Source organism: Pleurodeles waltl, chromosome 7 (assembly GCF_031143425.1).
Source record: "Pleurodeles waltl isolate 20211129_DDA chromosome 7, aPleWal1.hap1.20221129, whole genome shotgun sequence".
NCBI lineage: Eukaryota > Metazoa > Chordata > Amphibia > Caudata > Salamandridae > Pleurodeles > Pleurodeles waltl.
Window position 1 is genome coordinate 710,669,386 of NC_090446.1, and position 22,130 is coordinate 710,691,515.

The 22,130-nt window shown below is 46.3% G+C and overlaps 1 protein-coding gene across 1 annotated transcript in view; it reads left to right on the forward strand.

The window, feature by feature from the left end:
- The first annotated feature begins 14,004 nt into the window (after positions 1 to 14,004).
- LOC138304578 (uncharacterized) overlaps positions 14,005 to 22,130 on the forward strand; it is a 99,943-nt gene continuing 91,817 nt past the window's right edge. The window contains exon 1 of the mRNA XM_069244748.1: positions 14,005 to 14,123. The gene's annotated coding sequence lies outside the window, so the exon portion shown is untranslated. The remainder of the gene's footprint in view (positions 14,124 to 22,130) is intronic.

The window sequence follows — 22,130 nt, forward strand, 5'->3', positions numbered from 1 at the left end:
CCTCGGCCTCAGACAGCTGGTCTCCGCACCCACACACCAGACCCCATCTTCACCACAAGCAACCAGATCGCCATAAAGACCATCTCCACCCCAGACTGGACAGACTACCGCTGCATACACTTCACAATCACCGCACCCAGCAGCCGCACCCACACCTCCAGGACCCCCCCACAGGAAATGGAATGAAATCACCAACGAGCAAATTACCTTATCACTTGCCAAATCCCTCTCTTCTTCCGACGAAGCAAACACAGCAGTGTGCAATCTCAACGCATGGATCTCCGAATGCGCCGACACTCTAGCCCCTCTCCGGCTGACATCGGCCAAATGCATACCTAAGAAAGACAGCTGGTTTACCACCAAACTCCAAGAATCAAAGCATACCCACAGACATTTGGAAAACAAATGGAGGAACAGCCAAACCAGCGAAGACATTGCCTCATTCAGAGCCACAACCGCCACCCACTGACGAAAAATCAAGAACGCAAGGAAGGATGCACTCCGGGAGAGCATCAACTCCTCCACACACAAATCTAAGGAACTTTTCTCAGTCATCAACGAGTTCACAGATCCCCCTCTGAAGCCACAAGCATCCCCCCGTCACAGGACCTCTGAGACAAACTCACCTCCTTTTTCCACCACAAGATCCAGGACATCTACAATAGCTTCCTCCCAGAAAATCCTGGCACTGGAACCTGTGATTGGTGCTCCCTCCCAGAACCCACCCAGACCATCCAGAGCTGGTCACAATCAACATCATGAACAGCACCCACTCCGGAGCCCCCTCGGACCTCTGCCGGCACCACATATACATCAGAGCCAGAGCATCCATTGCCCCGAGCTCTGTAACACAATCAACTGCTCACGCAAACACGGGCACCTTCCCACAAGGGCTAGAAACACAGCAAAGTATGCCCTCTCCTGAAGAAACCTTCGGCCGACCCATCAGAACTAAAGAATTTCCAGCCCATCTCGCTGCTACCGTATCCCACCAAAGTATTGGAGAAAACAAAGAACGCACCACTACCGAATTTCATCAAGGCCAACAACTGTCTAGACAGCTTCCAGTCTGGCTTCCGCAGCACCCACAGCATGGAGACAGCCCTCCTGGCAGCCACCGACGACATTCGATTACTCCTGGACTGCAGCCACACCACAGCACCCATACTCCTCAACCTCTCAGCAGCATTCAACACGGCCTCCCAAAGCACTCTGGGCACCAGACTCCACGACATAGGGATCCGTGGAAGAGCCCTGGAATGGATCCAGTCCTTCTTCTCTGGGAGTATGCAGACGGTCAGCCTCCTGCCCTACACTTCCAGACCTACAGGAGTCAACTGCGGAGTCCCCCAAGAAACCTCACTAAGTCCCACACTGTTCAACGTATACATGGCCCCTTTTGCTGCCATCGTTAGAAGCCACGGTATGAACATCGTGTCATATGTCGATGACACACAACTCAGCATTTCCCTCACCGAAGACCTGGACACTGCCAAAAGGAACTTCCACTCAGGAATGGAAGCCGTAGACATTTGGATGAGAGAAAGCTGCCTCAAGCTTAACTCCGACAAGACTGAGCTCAACATCTTCAGAAACGCCACCTCTGCTTGGGACGACTCCTGGTGGCCCATATCCCCATGTGTCCCCCTTGCACCGACTGTGCACGCCCGCAACTAAGGAATCATCCTTGACTCCTTCCTATCCATGACCCACCAGGTAAACTCTGTCTCCTCCTCCTTCTGGCACACACTCCACAAACTTTGGAAGATCTTCAGATGGATCCCAGCAGACTGTCGCAGGACAGTCACCCATGTTTTAGTCACTAGCAAGCTCGACTACGGCAACGCCCTCTATGCCAGCACCTCAACTAGGAACATCAAAAAACTTCAACTCATTCAGAACGCAGCCGCCAGACTTATTTTGGACCTCCCTCGCCGAGAACATATCTCTTAACAGGGGGCGGAGCTTGCCCTGCAGCAAGATGGCCGCATGTAAAGGAGCTCCGCAGGCCTCCTAAAAAGCTCAGTCAATAATCCTCACACCTAAACCATTTCGGACTATTTCAGACCACAATCTATGAAGCAGCTGTTGCTGTGAGGAGACAGGAGGTGTGAGGCGTGCTCTGTTTTGGCTGTGGTCGCTTGATACGGAGACCCGGGGAGCGCCTAGGGGCCGAAGGTGATCTGGGGCGCACCTGGCGCTTGTCAGGGCAGCGGCGACCCAGAGAAAGCAGTGCGGCTGAGTGCGGTGGTCGAGTGAAGGACCGCTGGTGGAACTCACTACGGGGCGCACATAGCTTTGGAGCGGAGAGAGACGTGGTGCCGGTGAGGCCTGGCAGAGAGGGTGTGTTGGGCTAGTCCCCATGCGGCAGAGAGGAAAGAGGCTGCGGGTGGCGTTGTGGGCGACAGAAGGTGCATGCTGGGGGCCCCGGGTTGGGGCCTCGGGCTGTTGGACGACGGCGCTGCACCCCCCGGACATTGGATAGCGAGGAGCGGAGAGCTCACACGGAGTGAAGAACTTGCGGTAGGCTGGTGGAAGATTGGCTGTGGACAAGGCACGTCGCTGGCCCCCAGGGAGGTGATCACATTGGCTTGGCCCTCAGGCCCGGTTCCTGGGTGTGGGCCCCTCAGGTCACAGAGCCCTAAATCCTACGGACATTGCGGGCCGGCAGCACGCAGGGTAGACTGCCCTGTGTGGTGGCAGCCTGTGTGTGAGACGGTCCAGACGGGAGCTTTTTGGTGCGCCATATTTCTGAGCATCTGACAGCAGATACAGGCGGATTTTGGTCTGCGGAACATTGTGTTGCGGAGGAAAGATTACATGCACCTATAACCAATTCCCTTGGTGCGTGTTGCGCCAGAAGGGCAGAAGTATACCTTTCATGCCCCTACTTTCCCCGAAGGGAGTAACCTGATTTCGCAATGGGCAAGATGGATAAAACCCAGGCCCGGCTGCAGTTTGAGTGACGCAAAACGAGTAGCCCAGCCGGAGAGGGGGCAGAGATGGGGCCGGAGAAGAGCCCTGCTGCACACTCTGGTGACGACCAAGACCTGCGTCAAATTTTGGTGGCTATGCAACAGAGCTTAACTCAAATTGATGGCAAGATAGACTCGCTCTCGTACCACATGGACAGAATGTCTGAACGCCTTGATAAACATGCAGAGCATCTGGACCAGGCAGAAAGGAGGGTTTCGGAAGTAGAAGATGGTCAAACAGAACTAGCTACCGGCCAAGTCAAACTGAATAAAGAGCTAACCACCTTACGCCTTAAGGTGGATGACTTTGAAGCACACTTCTGGAGGAATAACCTGTGCATCGTGGTCATTGCGGAGTCCACTGCAATCGATAATATGGAGTGTTTCGTAGAACAGTTACTGGTGCAACTATTGGGGCTTGCTGCCTTTTCTGACCTTTTCTGTTGTGGAGCGAGTGCATCGCTCCTTGGTGTCCCATCTGCCTCCGGGGCCCCCCCTCCTCATCCCATTATATTTAAGCTAATGAAATATCGAGATTGTGATGCTGCCTTGCGCAGGGCCAGCAAACTGAAAGCATTGCAATATGGGGGAATGACAATCTCGTTGTACCCAGACTTCACGATATAGGTGCAGGAGGCGAGGAGACAGTTCCTTGCGGGGAAGAAGCTACTTCGGAACATGCACCTGGAATACAGAATGCTGTACCCCGCGAAATTAAGAGTAGAGGTGGACGGCAGCCCAATCTTTTTCACGGACCACAAAAAACTGGATCAGTTTGCGAAATGCAGGATGGCATGTGGAGGAAGTGGTGACATCGGCAACGGGGATTCCTAGACAGTTTGAGACATCTGAGTGGTCGTGAGTGTGAAATCCAGTAGAATTGCCTGGAACACTGCCATAGAGTGAACAATGAGCTCATCCCTGCTTCGCTCGCCGCACCTTAGAGACTGCACATGACACCCTTAGCACAGTACCTCAGATCGAAAGATATGTCAAGACAGCACATTCTTATTGGATTTATAAACAATGTACACGTTGGGAATGGTTGGATGGTGACAAAAAAGAGGGGGCCTGCATATCAGTGATATACGACGGTGCAGGGTAACATCTGCCCACATGTGTGCACCACTTATAAATCTAAGAGGGATGGAATATGTTGGGAGGGGTGGGGGGAGGCCTTATTGGGGAAGACGCAGATGGGCAGGTTGAGGTATTGCCTATTGGGAGTGGGGGGTGGGGACGCAGAGGGGTTTTGGGGGATTGTTGTTAGTTTTTACACCTATACTTAGAGGAGCAAGATTGCAGACACATGATGTAGGCTGGACGGACACAGTGCAGACGATCTACTATAACGGATGACCCCAACCCAATTTGGTACTGACACGCATAACAGCCCTAGTCAGATCTGACTAGTCACCTGGAACGTGCGGGTTTCAATGACGCCCAGAAGACTCGGAAGGTAGTCTCATACTTATACAGACATAAAATAGACATAGCTATCTTACAAGAGACACACCTGACTCCCGATAGTCCTATGCTCACAACCCGAAGGATGCAGGGTCAGTTTCTGGCGACGGGATACACTTCTCATTCCCGAGGGTTACTGATTTGGACTTTGAGAACTTCTGATATTAGTCTCCGTAGGGTGGCATTAGACCCTGGGGTACGGTACGTTGTAACACACTGTAGTGGGAGAGAACTGTCCTTTTTACTGATTGGTATATATGGTCCGAACTATGATGACCCACAGTTTTATTGTGATTTGGCAGTCAGAGCGAACTCCTGGGAAGATTATCCACAGTTATGGTGCGGAGACTTTAATTGCACACTGAACCCTGCGCGGAACAGGTCGGGTGGTGCGGCTCGCAGACCGGCAGCCGTGGCTGGGGCGATCATGGACTTGGCTAACAAGCTGGGATTGATAGACATTTGGGGAGACAGCCACCCTGAGGGAGGTGGCTATACCCATTACTCAGCTGCACAAAACATGTATACACGTATTGATTTCTGGCTGATTTCCCAACGGCAGATTGGTGTCTGAAACCCCTTGGCCCCAGACATACTCAGACCACTCCCCGGTCTGTTGAAGCTGGGCGCAATGCCGGCTCTGCCTTTTTCGTGGAGGTTCCCTCCATTCTCACTCTTAGACTCTGTCTTTCCGGGCGAATTGGCCACAACGATTACAGACTTTTTCCAAATTAACAAAGGTTCAGTAGCCAACGTGGGAATAGTATGGGAAACGTTCAATGTATACATACGTGGGATTACTATAGCTAAACATGCGGGGGTTCTCAGATCGATTAGAGGACGCCTGCACCTGTTGGAGCGTGAGATATCACAACTCGAACAAGACCACCAGGTTACTGCAGACGCACACATATTAGGACACATTAACAATAAGATACAAGAGTTTCAGGAGATGGCCCTCTCTGAAGTCCAGCACCTGGGGAAATATGCAACTGCCCGATTATATGGAGAGGGTGACAGACCCGGTGGGGTTCTGGCGGGCCTCATCCGTCCCAATAGAGACAAGAACACAATTACAGTAATAAAAGCAGGGGATGGGAGCGAGCTAAGAGATCCTGAACGTATAGCGGACAAATTCCGTGACTATTATCAATCACTATACACCTCTAGGGTAGACACAGACCTGGAGGCTCTGATGGACTACCTCATACACATCACCATGCCGCAGCTGACAGATGCAGACAGGGAGGCCCTATGGAAACCACTAACCTTGAGCGAGATGGCGATGGCGTTGGGGGGATGGCCGAAGGTAAGGCTCCATGTCCTGATGGGCTGACAGTGAGCTTTTATAAGGCATATCAATGATTGCTGCTCCCACAGCTGAAAGAAGTGTATGAGGATACGGTGGTAGGGGGGCATATGCCCCCATCAATAGGGAGGCAATGCTCATCAATTTGGTTAAACCAAGGAAATCCCCAGAGCAATGTTCGTCCTATCGCCCACTCTCACTACTAAACGTAGACGTTAAAATATTTGTCAGAATTCTAGCGGATCGCCTGGCCAGGGTACTACTGCACTTGGTCAGACTGGAGCAGGCGGGGTTCGGTCCTGGTCGTAACCTGACTATGAATCTTCGCACCCTGTTCGGAGCGGTACAGAATATCAACCCAGAAATACAGGCGGTGGCGGTTTTCTTAGATGCTGAAAAGGCGTTTGACTCTGTGGAGTGGGGATTCATGAAGGCAGAACTGCAGCGGTTTGGAATAGGGGAATTTTTTTTTACACCTGGTTTCCACACTATATGGGGAGGCTAGGGTCCGCATAAATGGAATTGTGACGGATGCCTTTGAGATTACGAAAGGCACTAGGCAGGGGTGCCCGCTCTCCCCCCTACTGTACGCCCTTGTGGCGGAGCCTTTGGCATGTGCCCTGAGAGAGTATCATGGCCATCGGGGCCTCCGGTTTCGAAATTACATCCTCGTGTTATCTACATACACGGATGACACTCTATTGTACATAAAGAATCCAGAGCAAAATGTTGCCCCGATCCTCCACGAAATTATTAGGTATGGAGCACTGTCAAGACTAAAGGTCAACTGGGGCAAGTCCATAATGTTTCCCCTGACCTCGGTAACAGCACAGGTGGATGTGGGTTTCCCACTGGGGTGGGAGACGGAGTCAGTGAGATATCTCGGGATTAAAATACACATAGACCCTAGGAAAGTAATAGCTGATAACTTTGATGCTGCGCTGCAGAGGTTGACAGGAGATGTGGAACGATGGAACAAGCTTCCGCTGTCGTTGCTCGGCCCTATAGCACTTATGAAAATGGTGATACTGCTGCGCTTTCTGTTCCTCTTCCAGAATATTCAGATAGTGCTTCCACAAACCTATTTTAATAAATTGAGAACCTTACTAATCAGATTGGGCTGGGCAGGTAAAGAACCTCGAGTGAATGGCAAATCCTGACTCTCCCGTATGGGCTGGGAGGTCTTGGGGCCCCTGATTTGGAAGCCTATTGTCTGGCGGCGCATGCGGCGACTACACAGGCTTCGGTTCATGAGACGGGTGACATCCCGTACTTACAGATAGAGAGGGAATTAGCCTCCCCGGTCCCTTTGTATAGCACAATGTTTCATACCCCAGCTAGACGATATAAGGAATTTGCATCCCTGAACTCGGTTACACGGGCTTGGCATGAGCTTATAAATAGACAGGGTATGTCCCTGCTGTATTCCCCGCATGTGCCGTTAGACTGCTGCGCTTGGTTCGCACTCTGACAGGATAGAAAGTTAGTACAAACCATGAGTGAGTTGGGTGTTAGCACTGTGGGATACTTATTTAAGGAGGGCACAGTGAAAAAGTGTGACTCTCTGGGGGACAGGGTAGGTGCGCTGGCCTCACTGCACCGGTATCAGTATCACAGGGTGAGGCACGCGATGGCGGAGCTCTTAGGAGACGATATGAGAGAGCCCCCGGATATACAAGCTTTCTCCGTATTGATATTGAATGACCAGCCGAGGCATCTAGTTTCCTGTTTGTATGCGCAGATTCAGAAGTTACGTATTCACGAGTTATCGAACGCATGTCTGGAGTGCCAGAGAGAGCTGGGGGTGCAGCTGTCAGATGAACAGTGGCACTACTGTTGTGCCAAGACACGCACGATCTCCTTGAATGGTAGACATCGACTTATACACTTTAAGTACTTGAATAGAGTATACTATACCCCCCTTTGGCTTCATAGATATGGGTTCAGAGAGAATGTGAACTGCCCTAGATGTGGGGAGGAGCGGGCTGGTTTTCTGCAATGTCATGGGCCTGTGAGGGAGTGAGGCACTTTTGGTGGGCGGTGATTGGCGAATTGGAATCTATAGTTGGAGAACCAACTGACTGTGAGCCGATCATGGGACAGACATCTAGGAAAAACATTTTGGAAATTACCAGCAATTGGGCTTTTGTTGGCTAAGAGACGGGTGGCTATGCGATGGGATCGCGGACCAGTTCCGACTGTGGAGGAATGGCACAGAGACATAGGCCCTCATTCTGACCCTGGCGGTCGGCGGAGAGACGGCGGTCGGACCGCGAACAGACCGGCGGTATTAAAAATGGCATTCTGACCGCGGCGGTCCCCGCCGCGACCGACCGCTACTTCTCCACTCCGACCGCCGCGGCGGTCATGACCGCGGGGCTGGAGTTTGCGCACTCCGGCCCCGCGGTCGTCCCAAGACCGCCAAGGGTATTATGACCCTGCCTACCGCCGCGGTTTCTTGCGGGCGGGAACCGCCGTGCGAACCATGGCGGTAAGCACTATCGGGGCCAGGGAATTCCTTCCCTGGCACTGATAGGGGTCTCCCCCACCCCCCACTACCCACCCGAGTCCTCCCCCCACACCCTCCACCCCCCTGCCACCCCCCAGAGGTGGTACGAACCCCCTCCCCACCCCCACCCCGACATGCACATACATGTACCCCGACATGCACACACCCCCAACATGCACATATACACACCCCCTACACACACATACACAACGGGGACACATACCCGCACACATACATGCCGACATGCGCACCTGCCGAACAGCACACATTACCCATAGACACAGCAGCACCCCTCTACACACTCACACGCACACCCCCATGCACGCCCACATCACACAACACCCCCCCACCCCCTCCCCTCACGGACGATCAACTTACCTTGTGCGTTGGTCCTCCGGGAGGCGACGGGAGCCATAGGGACGTGACCGCCAACAGAAGACCGCCAACAGAAGACCGCCACACAGAAATGTGGGTCGTAATTCTGTGGGCGGTGTTCTGCTGGCGTGGCGGTGGAGGTTGACCAGTCTCCACTTTCCCGCCGACCGCCAGTGTGGCTGCTGGCGGTTTTCCGGCGGAACGCTCCCAGCGGTCAGAATGCGCACAGCGGCACACCGCCGCGGTCGGCGGTCTTCACCGCGGCGGTAACTCAGCGGTCTTGCGAAAAGACCGCCAAGGTCAGAATGAGGGCCATAGTGTACTGTAACACACAAACAGACAACTATAGTAAACTGCACCCCCCCACTCATCGACCAGCGAAGTACTGGGACATTTACAAGCAATATCTTATTGGCAAGGGGACGGGCGAGCCAGAAGCGGGGGAATCTGCATAATATGCTGAGAATAGACAGTGAATAGGGGAATGATGAGGGCTCTTATTGACACCGCACAGGAATTGGTGCCTTATGACTGGAGGGAGGAGGCCACAGTTACTGGTCCACCACGTTTATATGTTTACGGATATGCATTATATGTGTCTGCAATTGTAAGATAATTTGTGAACTATATAAGAATAAACAAAGTGTTAAAAAAAAAACACATCTCTTAACACCTGAGGACCCTCCACTGGCTACCGGTTGAGAAGCAAATCACCTTCAAGCTTCTCACCCATACGTACAAGGCCATATACAGCGCTTGATCAGCCTACCTGAACCACCAGGACTCCTTCCACACCCCCACCAGATCCCTCCACTCGCATCTGCAAAACCACAGCCGGAGGACGATCTTTCATCTAAACTACAGCAAAGAGCTGGAACAACCTTCCCCTGCACCTCAGACAAAGCCCGTTGTTCACCATCTTCAGGAAGAACCTCAAGAAGTGGCTTTTCGGATCAGGCCCCCTCCCAGAGCCTTGAGACCCTCATGGGTGAGTAGCCGCACTTTACAAATATTGATTGATTGACTGATTGATTTGGAGCAACATCCACTACCACTACAGCTTACCTCACAAGTTAAGGGAAATACTAAAAGGGACCAATAAAATCAAGGCAAATTTAGTCCCACTCAAGTTTAATGTCACATAAAGGTTGATCTTGAGTAACCCATCCATCCTCAACACCAAAAATCGAGGTAAATTAATTCAAGACTCTTCTTTGTAGGTAGTAGATGCTTACAACCCTGTGACCTTCCATTACGGACAGGTACCACTGCACAAATAACTGCAATAGGTTATAAGAAAACAAGGGTAGAAACATATGAGTTGCTTTGAACAATATGATATGGTTGACATTCTGATATATTACAGTTACAACAACAAGCAACCCTAAAGTGAGCTAAAAAAACATCAGGAATGCAGGCTCTAATCCAGGACGTTTATTAAATCATTACAATCCCAGTAAATCACCCCAGCACAGCGCAGTGCGGGCTGTCGCTCCCCCGCCTCAACCTCTGCTCTCGTCCGACGTTCGGTTTTCTTATTGCACAAACACGCACGGCAGAAAACTGAATCTCTGAACAAAAGCCTTGTGCAAGCGAAGCTTTCTGCTCCATTGCCCACGCAGTCAAACAGGGATGTTTTCATGCGTGCGCAATGGAGCTCAAAGTACTACATTTAGTTTTTTGTTTTTTTTTTAAACAGCAAACATCAAACATCTTACTTTACAGTATTAAACTGGTAAACGAAAACACATGGTTTGCATGTACATTATGTTTTCTTTTTACCATAACATATTACAACTTAAGCAATACAAAGATTCTCACTTAACGGTACCTTAGAGGTAAATTATGAGTCCTAAGACTTTTCCTATCAGGCAAAAGTTCTGCCCTCGTGTCCACCACTTTGCCAGAATTTTGTACACTCAAGGATTTCTTCACTTTTATATTCTGTCCTACATCAATCAGCGGGTCGCCAGGTGGCAAGACATTATTATCTGCTGAAACTTTCACCACTTTTCCCACATTCCACCAAAAATGTCCATTAACACGAACAGCATTACCACACACTTTGTCAACCCTTAAAGGTACAGAAAACTTTGAGTCACCTTTCTTGACAAAACTAGGCACTTTGACACAACCTAATCACCAGTCGTGAATTGAACCTCACACATCTATTCTTGTCATAGTATGTTTTTTGTTTTGTTAGAGCTTTCCCCATATTAGAACAAACCTTAAGGTCAATGTCTTCCTTACATGTAGAATGTTTAAAAAATTTGGACAACCAAGCTGGTCTAAATAGAGTAGCAGGTTTCTTCCCTCTACGTGCTTCAAATGGAGACACCCCTGTGCTTGAGTGGAGTGTGGTTCTGTAGAACCAGAGCATACTTTTCACAGCCGCATCAACCACACACCCATTAGTTAAAGCCCATTGCACACATTCAGCAACCACTCGGTTCAAACGTTCAACCAAACCGTTACTTTGCGGTTAGTAAAGAGAACTCTTCAAATGTTTGATTGCACATTCACTCAGAAAGCACTCAACTTCAGTTGAAACAAATTGCACCCCATTATCGGAAACAAGCTCCTTGGGAAACCACTCCTCCAAAAAAAATATCTTTAAGAAAAGACACAACTAACTTAGAATTAGTATCTCCTACAAACTTCACTTGAGGCCACTTGGGAAAGTAATCAACTACAACATAAGTATATTGTAATTTAGGTGAAAGCAAATTAAAAGGCCCTAATAGATCAATACCAATCTTTTCCCACGGACCGGATGGACACTCAATAGGTTTTAGCGGAGGTGTTGACGTCTTCAGCGTCTTGTCACTGGTTGAACAGTTATGACAATATTTGACTAATGCTTCAATGTCTTTGTCCATTTGCGGCCACCAATAGTATTCTCTCACCCTTTTCTTGGGAAGTGTGGAACCCAAATGAGCCTTGTGTGCTTTTTCCAAAATGACAGATCTAATAACTTCAGGAGGCACAATCTTGTCATTCCTCAATAGAATGCCATCTTCAATAGATAGGTCATCTGACACCTTGAAAAAAGGTTGAGCACACAACTCCAAACTTTTCTCATGAGGTCATCCTTTCTCAATATACGTCAAGACTTTAGAGAGTGAGGGATTATTTGCAGATGCTTCTTTCCAATCCACTTCAGAAAAGGACGTAGTACGTTTTAATTCGATTGCAGCAATGAAACAATTTTCATCCTGAATGGCATCTTTTTCACCAATTTCTCCAGTAATGCCCCAAATATTCTACAGACGTTTGCAAAAACAGACACTTTTCTCTTTTCAATACAACACCAGCATTATCAAACACTTTCAGGATTTGCCTCAAAATCACATCATGTTCATGGTGAACACTTGCATGAATTAATACGTCATCTTGAAAACACACACTTTATTTATGCCTTTCAGTAAAGTAGACATTATTCTTTGAAACACCGATGCTGCCGACGCCAGTCTAAACGGCACACAGCAGTAGTGATAAGTCCCCCACGGGGAAACAAAATCAGTGAAGTGACGAGAATCTGGTGTCAATTCTACCTGGTGGTAAGCAGCGGCTGAGTCAAGTTTCATAAACAGTTTCACTCCAGTTATTCAAGAAAGCATCTCACCAATCTTTGGCAGAGGATGAGAGTCTACCCAAATCTCTCTGTAAAGGCCCCTCATGTAAACACATGCTCTCAGTTCTCCATTTCTTTCATTGCTACTACCAAAGGTGACAACCATAAAGAAGAATCAACAGGTTTAATGATTCCCTTCATTTGTAAACTCTCCAATTCTCTTTCTAATTCACCTCTGACACTAAATGGTACACCTCTCCATTTATAAGAATGGCATTGTCCTTGACTTTTATTTTTTGTTTAAAGCCTCTTATCTTGCCTAGTTCTCCAGAAAAAACTTTGGGAAACTCATTAAGCAAATTCTCCATATCAGAGGAATCCCTTATAACTGTTACCTGGTCCCCCTTGCGTGGACGCAACACCATGCCAGACAACCCTTGATGAAACCACCCTAAAATGTTCAATCCTTTGACAGCCTTTGACAGACCTTCCCAAAAATCCGTTGCCCTTTGAAAACAAGGAAATCTTCAAAGAAACCCACTAAATCAATCCTCCTCCCTTCGTATGGAACCGGTGACCTGTCTGGTGGGTTCAATTTCCGTGTACCCCAATTTTGCTCAAATAACTTCTGGGTAATCATAGTAATCCTGGCACCTGAATCAGCTAACAATCTGAAATGTTTATCACCTACCTGAAATAAAATGTAAGGGTCAATACAGTGAACAGTATTGCCACTCCTTATCTCATGTTCACCCACCCGCCAGAATCATTTCCTGCATCTCACACATCAGTTCATCCATTCTGTCATCACTCTCATCTACAACAACATTGACATTAGTGTTACTACTTTTGACACTTTGACACACTTTTGCAAAATGTCCAGATTTGCCTCAAGATCTACATTGAACATTCTTTGATGGACAACTCTTCCCTCCTTTCCGATGTGCTGGATAACCACACCGGAAACATATGTTTGTTTATTTGAAAAAACATTTATGTGAGGCAACAGTTCCTTTGCTGGATGAAGGATTGTTCATTTTATGTCAGTCGTCTAACCTCTGTACCACATTAATTTGTTCCACCTGTGGATGTCCCAACTTTTTAGCTGATTTAATCGCTGTTTCAATACTTTTGGCAATTTTGATTGAATCCAATAAAGATGGCTCTCCCATGGACAATAACTATTGCTTGATGGATTTATCCGAACAGTGACATACGAATTGATCATGAACTAACTGATCGGCAAATGGTACATAACGATACTCTGAAGAAATTTTCCTTAAAGCAGATATGTAAGCATTGACATCTTCTTCACTTTTCTGTTCCCTCCTAAAAAACGTGTGTCTCGCTACAACCAAACTAGGTGGGGCATCAAATCTGGTGACTAATTTCTTAAGAGCTTCTTCAAATTCGTCAAGTTCTTCGCTGTCCTCCAACTGAATGTTTAAAAACAGATCTTCCTTTGAATCCTAAGGAATGCAACAACAAGCATTTTTTTCTTTCAGGCATCATTTCACTGTTTCCATGGTATAGCTGGCTCCCCAAGTGTTTCCAAAAATGGTGGCGGGGGGTTAACAGATTCCATGACAGCTTGAACGAGTAAAAATGTCACTTAGAAATATGACAAATATATAATTTTCAATGTCTTTACCAACACACAAAGCTCACAGTAAGCATTTTCCTGGGAATAGCCATTGAAACCTTAGAAAGGATTACTATTTAAAGATGGCCGCCACTTTTCCCTATGAACAAAGTCTTTTGTAGACACACCCCCTGACAAGTTCCTCATGGGAAAGAAAGCAGACAGCAAGAAGAATTTCTGTTTTGCCTCACCATGATTCAGGTCGTCCATAGGCTCCTAGAGATTCCTGATGAAAGGCACCATCAACAAAGTGTGGGCATATCATTATAAAGGTGAGCGCTTGGGGTAATGTAGCTCCACAGCTCGTGGCCAAATAAAGTGAGCTAAAAAATGTCAGGAGTGCAGGTTCCAATCCAGGAGGTTTATTAAATCATTACAATCCCAGTAAATCACCCCAGCACAGCGCAGTGCAGGCCGTTTCCCCCGCCTCAACTGCTGCTCTCGTCCGACATTCGGTTTTCTCATCACGCAAACATGCGCGGCAGAAAACCAAACCTCAGAACAAAAGCCTTGTGCGAGCGAAGCTTTCCGCTCCATTGCACGTGCAGTCAAACAGGGATGTTTTCATGTGCGTGCAATGGAGCTCAAAGTACTACAAACCCACAACGTATTGTTGTCTTAGAGACATTCTATGATTTTTAAGATTGTTGGACCTCCTTGATAGCTGTCAGGTATGTATTTATTAAATACGCTTGAGGTGTGCCAGTTTCCTTGTTGAACACAGAGAAATTCTGCTTTGTAATTTGTAAATTTATTTGTGAGATGCCGTTTGTGCTTATTAAACAATGTCCAACAATAGAAGTCTGTGACTAATTAACATGTTCGAGAGATGCTGGCCTATGAGTGTATAAAGTGCATCAAAGCATTATAATTGGCAAATTCATGCTTATCCATAGTACAAAAACGTTTTCACACGGTTCAATGCTCACAGATTCAACAGACAGTCCACTAGCAACAACACCAGAGCCATACAGTTAGCAAAGGAATGTGGAAAAATATACCTAACAGTGAGAAATTCCTTACCTGTAGGCTGGAGCTACATTAAGGCCACTGCAGATAGCTCACATAGGGAGCCATCACACATCAACAGAAGAGGGTGTCATGTTGTGGCAAATGGTTTTAAAATGGGCTATTTTGTTCTGGGGATAGCAACATCCAAATATTTGCCCATGCCTCTGACATTCCTTGCACCAGAACTGGCAGACCTCAGGCAAAGTAAATTCTGGTCTTCAGAAAGCACATCTAGGCCAAGCAAGGACCAAATATATACTTAATATTTGCTGATAACATAGCACAAGAAGCATTCCCTAATGAGCTGAAGAATTATTATAGAAATAATATTGGAACCATACATCCCCCCAGGGATGTAGGTTTGATTCGTTTCTAGCAGTTCTGTATTTTAAGAAATGCATAACAATAAACTGAAAACATATTCCCAAAACGGTAATTGACAATCTGGGGGATTTCTCCAGCAACTACAGAATAACTGAGAAGTGACGAGGCCATGTGGGGGTTTCCATTAGGCTGGAATATGCCTCCACAAATCAGATGTGTGCGCCATTATCTCATTCCATGAGTAATGCCCTTACAGTGCAGCCACCTCACGATGCAATTTCCTGCAGAGCGTTTATTTATTGCTCAGTTCCGTTTCAGGAGCAGCAACAATTAATCTTTTAAAAATGACTGCAAACAAATGTCATTTAGACCAAAAATCCCTTCAACACAGTCCAATAAACCAGCTTGTCTTTTCTATGAAAATAATTAAACTCTTTTTTCAGAAAGAGCTTATGGTATGCTCTCATTAGCTCATCTGGCTACTATCTCAGTGAGTCAAACGTGAGAGGAATCAAATTAACCACTTGGTGACATTTTCGTGTAAAAGCGGTGACAAAAAGATTTCCAATGAGGCGAGCCATCAGCACCTTTCCGACATAGGGCCTGATTCTAACTTTGGAGGACGGTGTTAAACCGTCCCAAAAGTGGCGGATATACCACCTACCGTATTACGAGTCCATTATATCCTATGGAACTCGTAATACGGTAGGTGGTATATCCGCCACTTTTGGGACGGTTTAACACCGTCCTCCAAAGTTAGAATCAGGCCCATATTGTTTTAAATAAACTCCCTAATTTTAGTCTGAGTTCAGGCTAAGGCATCTATGTGTCAGGGTGTCAGAAGAAGAGTGATTATTTCTCAGGCTCCACACCTTTTCAGAGCCCACACTCTTGCTGCAGTATTTATTTATAGATTTTAAAGCACGTCTGCTCTGTGGCGGGGAATGATCTAACACGATTAATAAGGTGACTCAGGTCCCCCAAAATCATTTGACATGCTTGCTTTGCACATAGATGAAATGTCTTTAAACGTCTGTATCTCTATAGAATCACTTTATCTGTTATATATATATATATGTTTTTTATATATATATTCTTCACCCAGGATTCGAAGTGACAATTACCTAAAGGCTGTCCTGGTGGCCTGGCAGACCATACTACTTTTGTGGGGGCCTTGAGGTCTGAGGACGGAGTATGGAGAGGCAGTTATAAGAGTGATGACTGCCCCTGATCAGAGTCTCTGTGGTGGATGAACGTGAAAAATAATAGTGGTTGACACTATATATAAGGAGACCCTTAACTTGAGATTCAGCATCGCTCATAAAATAAGATAGTAAAAAGTTATAAATAAACCATGTGAAATATATATATTGTAATAAAAAAGGATCTTGGATGACACATGGTGATTGAATAATAAAATGCTTAGGGGATAAAGTGTCAGAGTGATTCACAAACTTCACTTTGTAGTGCGTTTGTAGTACTACTGTAGCACTACAAAACTTACAACAAAGGGCTATTCACAAACTGAACTTTTGTAGTAACTAATTTCAGTATTCACAAACAGCACTTTTGTAGTAACTTACAATTTTCTAATAAGTCCCGAGCTCCAATATTTTCTATGGGTAGGTGATGCAGAACTCATGTGGTGTGCTGGACTTACAACAAAAGTGTAAGGGCCTGATTTAGAGTTTGGCGGATGGGTTACTCCAGCACGGATATCCTGTGCACTGTGCTACAGAGACCCATAGGATTTAATGGGATCCTAATATAGTGGACGGGATATCCGTCACATTTGTGATGGAGTAAACCCATTTGCCAAACTCTAAATCAGCCCCTAACTTACTTCAGAATAGTAAATTTGTGAATAGCACTTCATTCTAAGTTTTATAATAAACAAAACATACTACAAGGTGCAGTTTGTCACATGTGATTTTTTTTTAGGAATTCCAGTATTAAATATGGCTTTCAAAAGTATTTAGTTTGGATTTTAAGAGGTGATCTAAATGGTCCTTAAAGAGAAATTGAGGTACCACAGAACCATTGTTGCAGACTCCAGTTGTAGTAATGAGACTGCTGGATTTTGTGCGGCAGCACCACCAAGTACGGGGGACTGAGGCCTATCCCACACCGTGTGACAGCTGTTGGCCTAACCCTTCCGGCTAGCTAGCCACACCTCACCAATACCAAAAGTAAGACTGATTTGTGGCAGCTTACCGCATGGCACTCAGTCTTCTCAAGGAAGTTGTGGTGGAACAGATCGTACCCCCTTTCTCTCAGTTATACAAGTCTCATACACGCAAGGGCAAATAGAAGCAGGATCTTGGTTCAAAATATATTTTATGGAAGCAGCGGCGTTATATTAAAAAAGGCATGAATTGCGATTATGAGGATAATGAAACACAGCCTTATCACAGCAGTAACTAAGAAAGTGAAACACAAGAAGAGTCCCACCCATATTGTCACAATAGTATGCCTAATATCCCAACCTACGCTACTAAGATTCTACATGAGAGCAAATAGCAGTGGTAGCCCTAATTCTCCCTTCTGGTCCCGCAAAGGAAGCCCAACCCCCATACCTGCGTTGAACGGTGAAGAAGAGGTCTGTTAGTCTGCTGGGAGTCCTCCCATGTAGACGAAGAGGAACCAAAAGGTTTCTGCAGAAACAAATGACAAACAGCATGAGATGGCAAACTGGCTGGAATATCCCCTCTACCCTGGGGTGAACAGTGTGATGTTTTATGATAGCATATTTGTTATTCTAAGAACTGCCCCGTCAAGATGTATTTTTCTGTGTAGGGTAGCCAATGTACACTTTGGACTGGCAAAACCCAATAAATATTGTATACAGCCTTGGGTTGAGCACAGGGATGAGAATGTCATGTAAAGAAATGAATAACAAATTCTGCGTGGAATGGCAACTAATAAAAGTATAAAATAATCTCCATTATAATGAAGCTTTATTAAAATAATAAAAGGAATAAAAGCGAAATGTACCTAGGTGAAGGGCACAGGCATCAGGACCCAGGTTAAATAATGTGCTTGTTTAACCCCTTCGCTGCCAGGCCTTTTCCCCCTCAGGCAGCAGGCCTTATTTTGGCTATTTGGGGCAGTTCGCGATTGGGCCCTCATAACATTTTGTCCACATAAGCTACCCACGCCAAATTTGCATCCTTTTTTCCAACATCCGAGGGATTCGAGAGGTACCCAGAGTTTGTTGGTTCCCCTGAAGGAGACCAAACAATTACCCAAAATACAGCATTTTAAAAAAAAATGGGAATAAAGGGCTGCAGAAGAAGGCTTGTGGTTTTTCCCCTGAAAATTCCATCAACCAAGTGTGTGTGGTGCTAAAACCACCATCTTCCCAGCTTTCAGGAATAGGCAGACCTGAATCGGAAAACCACATTTTTCAGCACAATTTTGCCATTTTAGTGGTACATACCCCATTTTTACTATTTTTTGTGCTTTTAGCCTCCTTCAAGTTAGTGACAGAAATAGGTGTGAAACCAATGTTGGATCCCGGAGAGCTAAACATTTCAGAAAAGTAGACAAAATTCTGAAATCACCAAGGGGTTATTTGTTTAGGTCCTACAATGTTTTCCTACAGAAAATAACAGCTGAAATAAAAAAATATTGAAATTGAGGTTAAAAAAGCCATTTTCCTACACTTTTTACTCTGTTACTTTTTCCTGCAATGTCAGCTTTTCAAAAGTAATATACTGTTGCATCTGCTGGACTCTTCTGGTTGCAGGATATATTGGGCTTGTAGGTTCATCAAGAACCCTAGGTACCCAGATCCAATAAATGAGCTGCACCTTGCAATGGGTTTTCATTGTATACCTGGTATACAGCAAATCATTTGGTGAAATATAAAGAGTGAAAAATAGGTATCAATGAAACCTTTGTATTTCCAAATCGAGCACAAGATAAGGTGTTGAGAAGCAGTGGTTATTTGCACATATTTGAATTCAGGGATTCCATTATTAGCACGTGAATTACAGTGCATTTCTCAAATAGATGTCTTTTTGCCACACTGTCTTACATTTGGAAGGAAAAAATGTTGAGAAAGACAAGCGGCAAGAACACTTGTTCTTCTATTCCGTGTTCCCCCCCAAGTCTCCTGATAAAAATGGTACCTCACTTGTGTGGCTAGGTCTAGTGCCTGTGACTGTAAATGCAAGGTGGACACATCACATTTTTACATTGAAATCTGATGTGTTTTTTTTGCCAAGTGCCTAGCTGTGTATCCTGGCCTGTAGCTCTGCCAGCACCTAGGGAAAACTACCAAACCTGTGCATTTTTTAAAACTAGACACCTAGGGAAATCCGGGATGGGGTGACTCGTGGGGCTCTCACCAGATTCTGTTACCCAGAATCCTTTTCAAACCTCAAAATGTGGCCAAAAAAACACTTTTTCCTCACATTACGGTGACAGAAAGTTCTGGAATTTGAGGGGAGCCACAATTTCCCTTCCACTCAGCATTCCAAGTCTACCAATAAAAGGTACCTTACTTGTGTCAGTAGGCCTGACAGGAAATGCCCCAAAACACAATGTGGACACATCACATTTTCCCAAAGAAAACAGAGCTGTTTTTTTGCAAGGTGCTTAGGTGTGGATTTTTGCCTCTTGCTCAGCCGGCACCTAGGGAAACCTACCAAACCTGACCATTTTTGAAAACTAGACACCTAGGTGAATCCAGGATGGCGTGACTTGTGGGGCTCTCACCAGGTTCTGTTACCCAGAATCTTTTCGGTGACAGAAAGTCCTGGAATCTGAGAGGACCCACAAATTTCCTTCCACCAAGCATTCCCCCAAGTATCCCGATAAAAATGGTACCTCACTTGTGTGGGTAGGCCTAGTGCCCATGACAGGAAATGCCCCAAAACACAACGTGGACACATCACATTTTCCCAAAGAAAACAGAGCTGCTTGTTGCAAAGTGCTTAGCTGTGGATTTTGGCCTCTAGCTCAGCCGGCACCTAGGAAACCTACTAAACCTGTGCATTTTTAAAGACTAGACACCTAGGGGACTCCAGGATGGGGTGACTTGTGGGGCTCTCACCAGGTTCTGTTACCCAGAATCCTTTGCAAACCTCAACATTTGCCCCAAAAAACACTTTTTCCTCACATTTCGGTGACAGAAAGGTCTGGAATCTGAGAGGAGCCACAAAATTCTTTCCACCCAGTGTTCCCCCAAGTCTCCTGTTAAAAATAATACCTCACTCGTGTAAGTAGGCCTAGTGCGCTCAACAGGAAATGCCCCAAAATACAACGTGGACACATCACATTTTCCCAAAGAAAACAAAGCTGTTTTTTGCAACGTGCCTAGCTGTGGATTTTGGATTCTCGCTCAGCCGGCAGCTAAGGAAAACTACCAAACCTCTGCATTTTTTAAAACTAGACACTTAGGGAAATCCAAGATGGGATGACTTGTGGGACTCTCCCTAGGTTCTGTTACCCAGAATGCTTTGCAAACCTCAAAATAAAAAAAAAAGACACTTTTTCCTCGCATTTCGGTGACAGAAATTTCTGGAATCTAAGAGGAGCCAGACATTTCTTTCCACCCAGCATTTCTCCAAGTCTCCCGATAAAAATGGGACCTCGCTTGTGTGGGTAGGCCTAGTGCCCGCAACAGGAAATGCCCCAAAACACAACGTGGACACATCACATTTTCCGAAGGAAAACAAAGCTGTTTTTTGCAACGTGCCTAGCTGTGGATTTTGGATTCTCTCTCAGCCGGCAGCTAAGGAAACCTACCAAACCTCTGCATTTTTTAAAACTAGACACTTAGGGAAATCCAAGATGGGGTGACTTGTGGGACTCTCCCTAGGTTCTGTTACCCAGAATGCTTTGCAAACCTCAACATTTTTAAAAAACACTACTGCTATTACGAGCCGGCAGCAATGTTGATGTGACTTTTCCGCTGGGCCAGCGGACGGTAACACTGTTACCATTCGCTGGCCCAGCGGAAAAGTCATAATAGAGAGCCAGAAATACCGCTGGCACTGGCGGTATTCTGGCTCCTGCAGCCTCGGCAGTCTTTTCAAACGACCGTGAAGTTGTAATGAGGGCCTATGTGTTTTTGTAAGGGGGGAACCTAGGTTTTTGGTCCGGGGCTCAGCAGTCATATAGGGAAACCTACCAAACCCTCACATTTCTGAAAAATAGACATCTGAGGGAGTCCAGGGAGGTGTGGCTTGCGTGGATCCCCCAGTGTTTTCTTACCCAGAATCCTCAGCAAACCTCAAATTTAGCTAAAAAATCTAATTTTTCCCACATTTCCGTGTGGGACCACTGCACCAGCAGAAGTTTCCTACCACCCAATGTTCACCTCAGTCTCCCGGTAAAAATGATACCTCACTTGTGTAGGTGGGCCAAGTGCCTGTGACAGGGAAGAGCCAAAAACATGTCGAAATTGAGGGGGAACCAAAGCGGGTCCAAAAGGGCAGTTTGAAAGAAAACATATTTAGGCTGACAAGTGGGACAGATTTATTATCGGTATAGATGCGACAATGCTGGGTGGAAGGAATTTTGTGGAATCCTGCAGATTCCGGAAGGTTCCATCACAAAAATGTTGGAATTCCAGTAAAGTTGGAGGTTCGCAGGGCATTGTGGATATGAAAATGGTGTGGAGTGCATGTGAAGCACACCATCTTGGACTCACCCAGATGTTTAGTTTTCAGATGTGTCTAGGTTTTGTGGATTTTTTTACATGGCAGCATCCCAAAGTCCAAAAAGTGCAGCCCTAGCCATTCCAAGTGGGTCGATTTTGAGAGTTAGACAAGCTGTGATGGCCTAAATATAAAACCAAAACACAAAGCAATCAAATGACCTCTTGCTTGCTGTGGGATAAGATGTTTTAGTGTATGGGGAGAGAGCTGAAAGACTGTTACCCCCTTCAGTTGGGGAGGGGGCATAACCATGCCCATAATGGTTGGCAGCTGCCA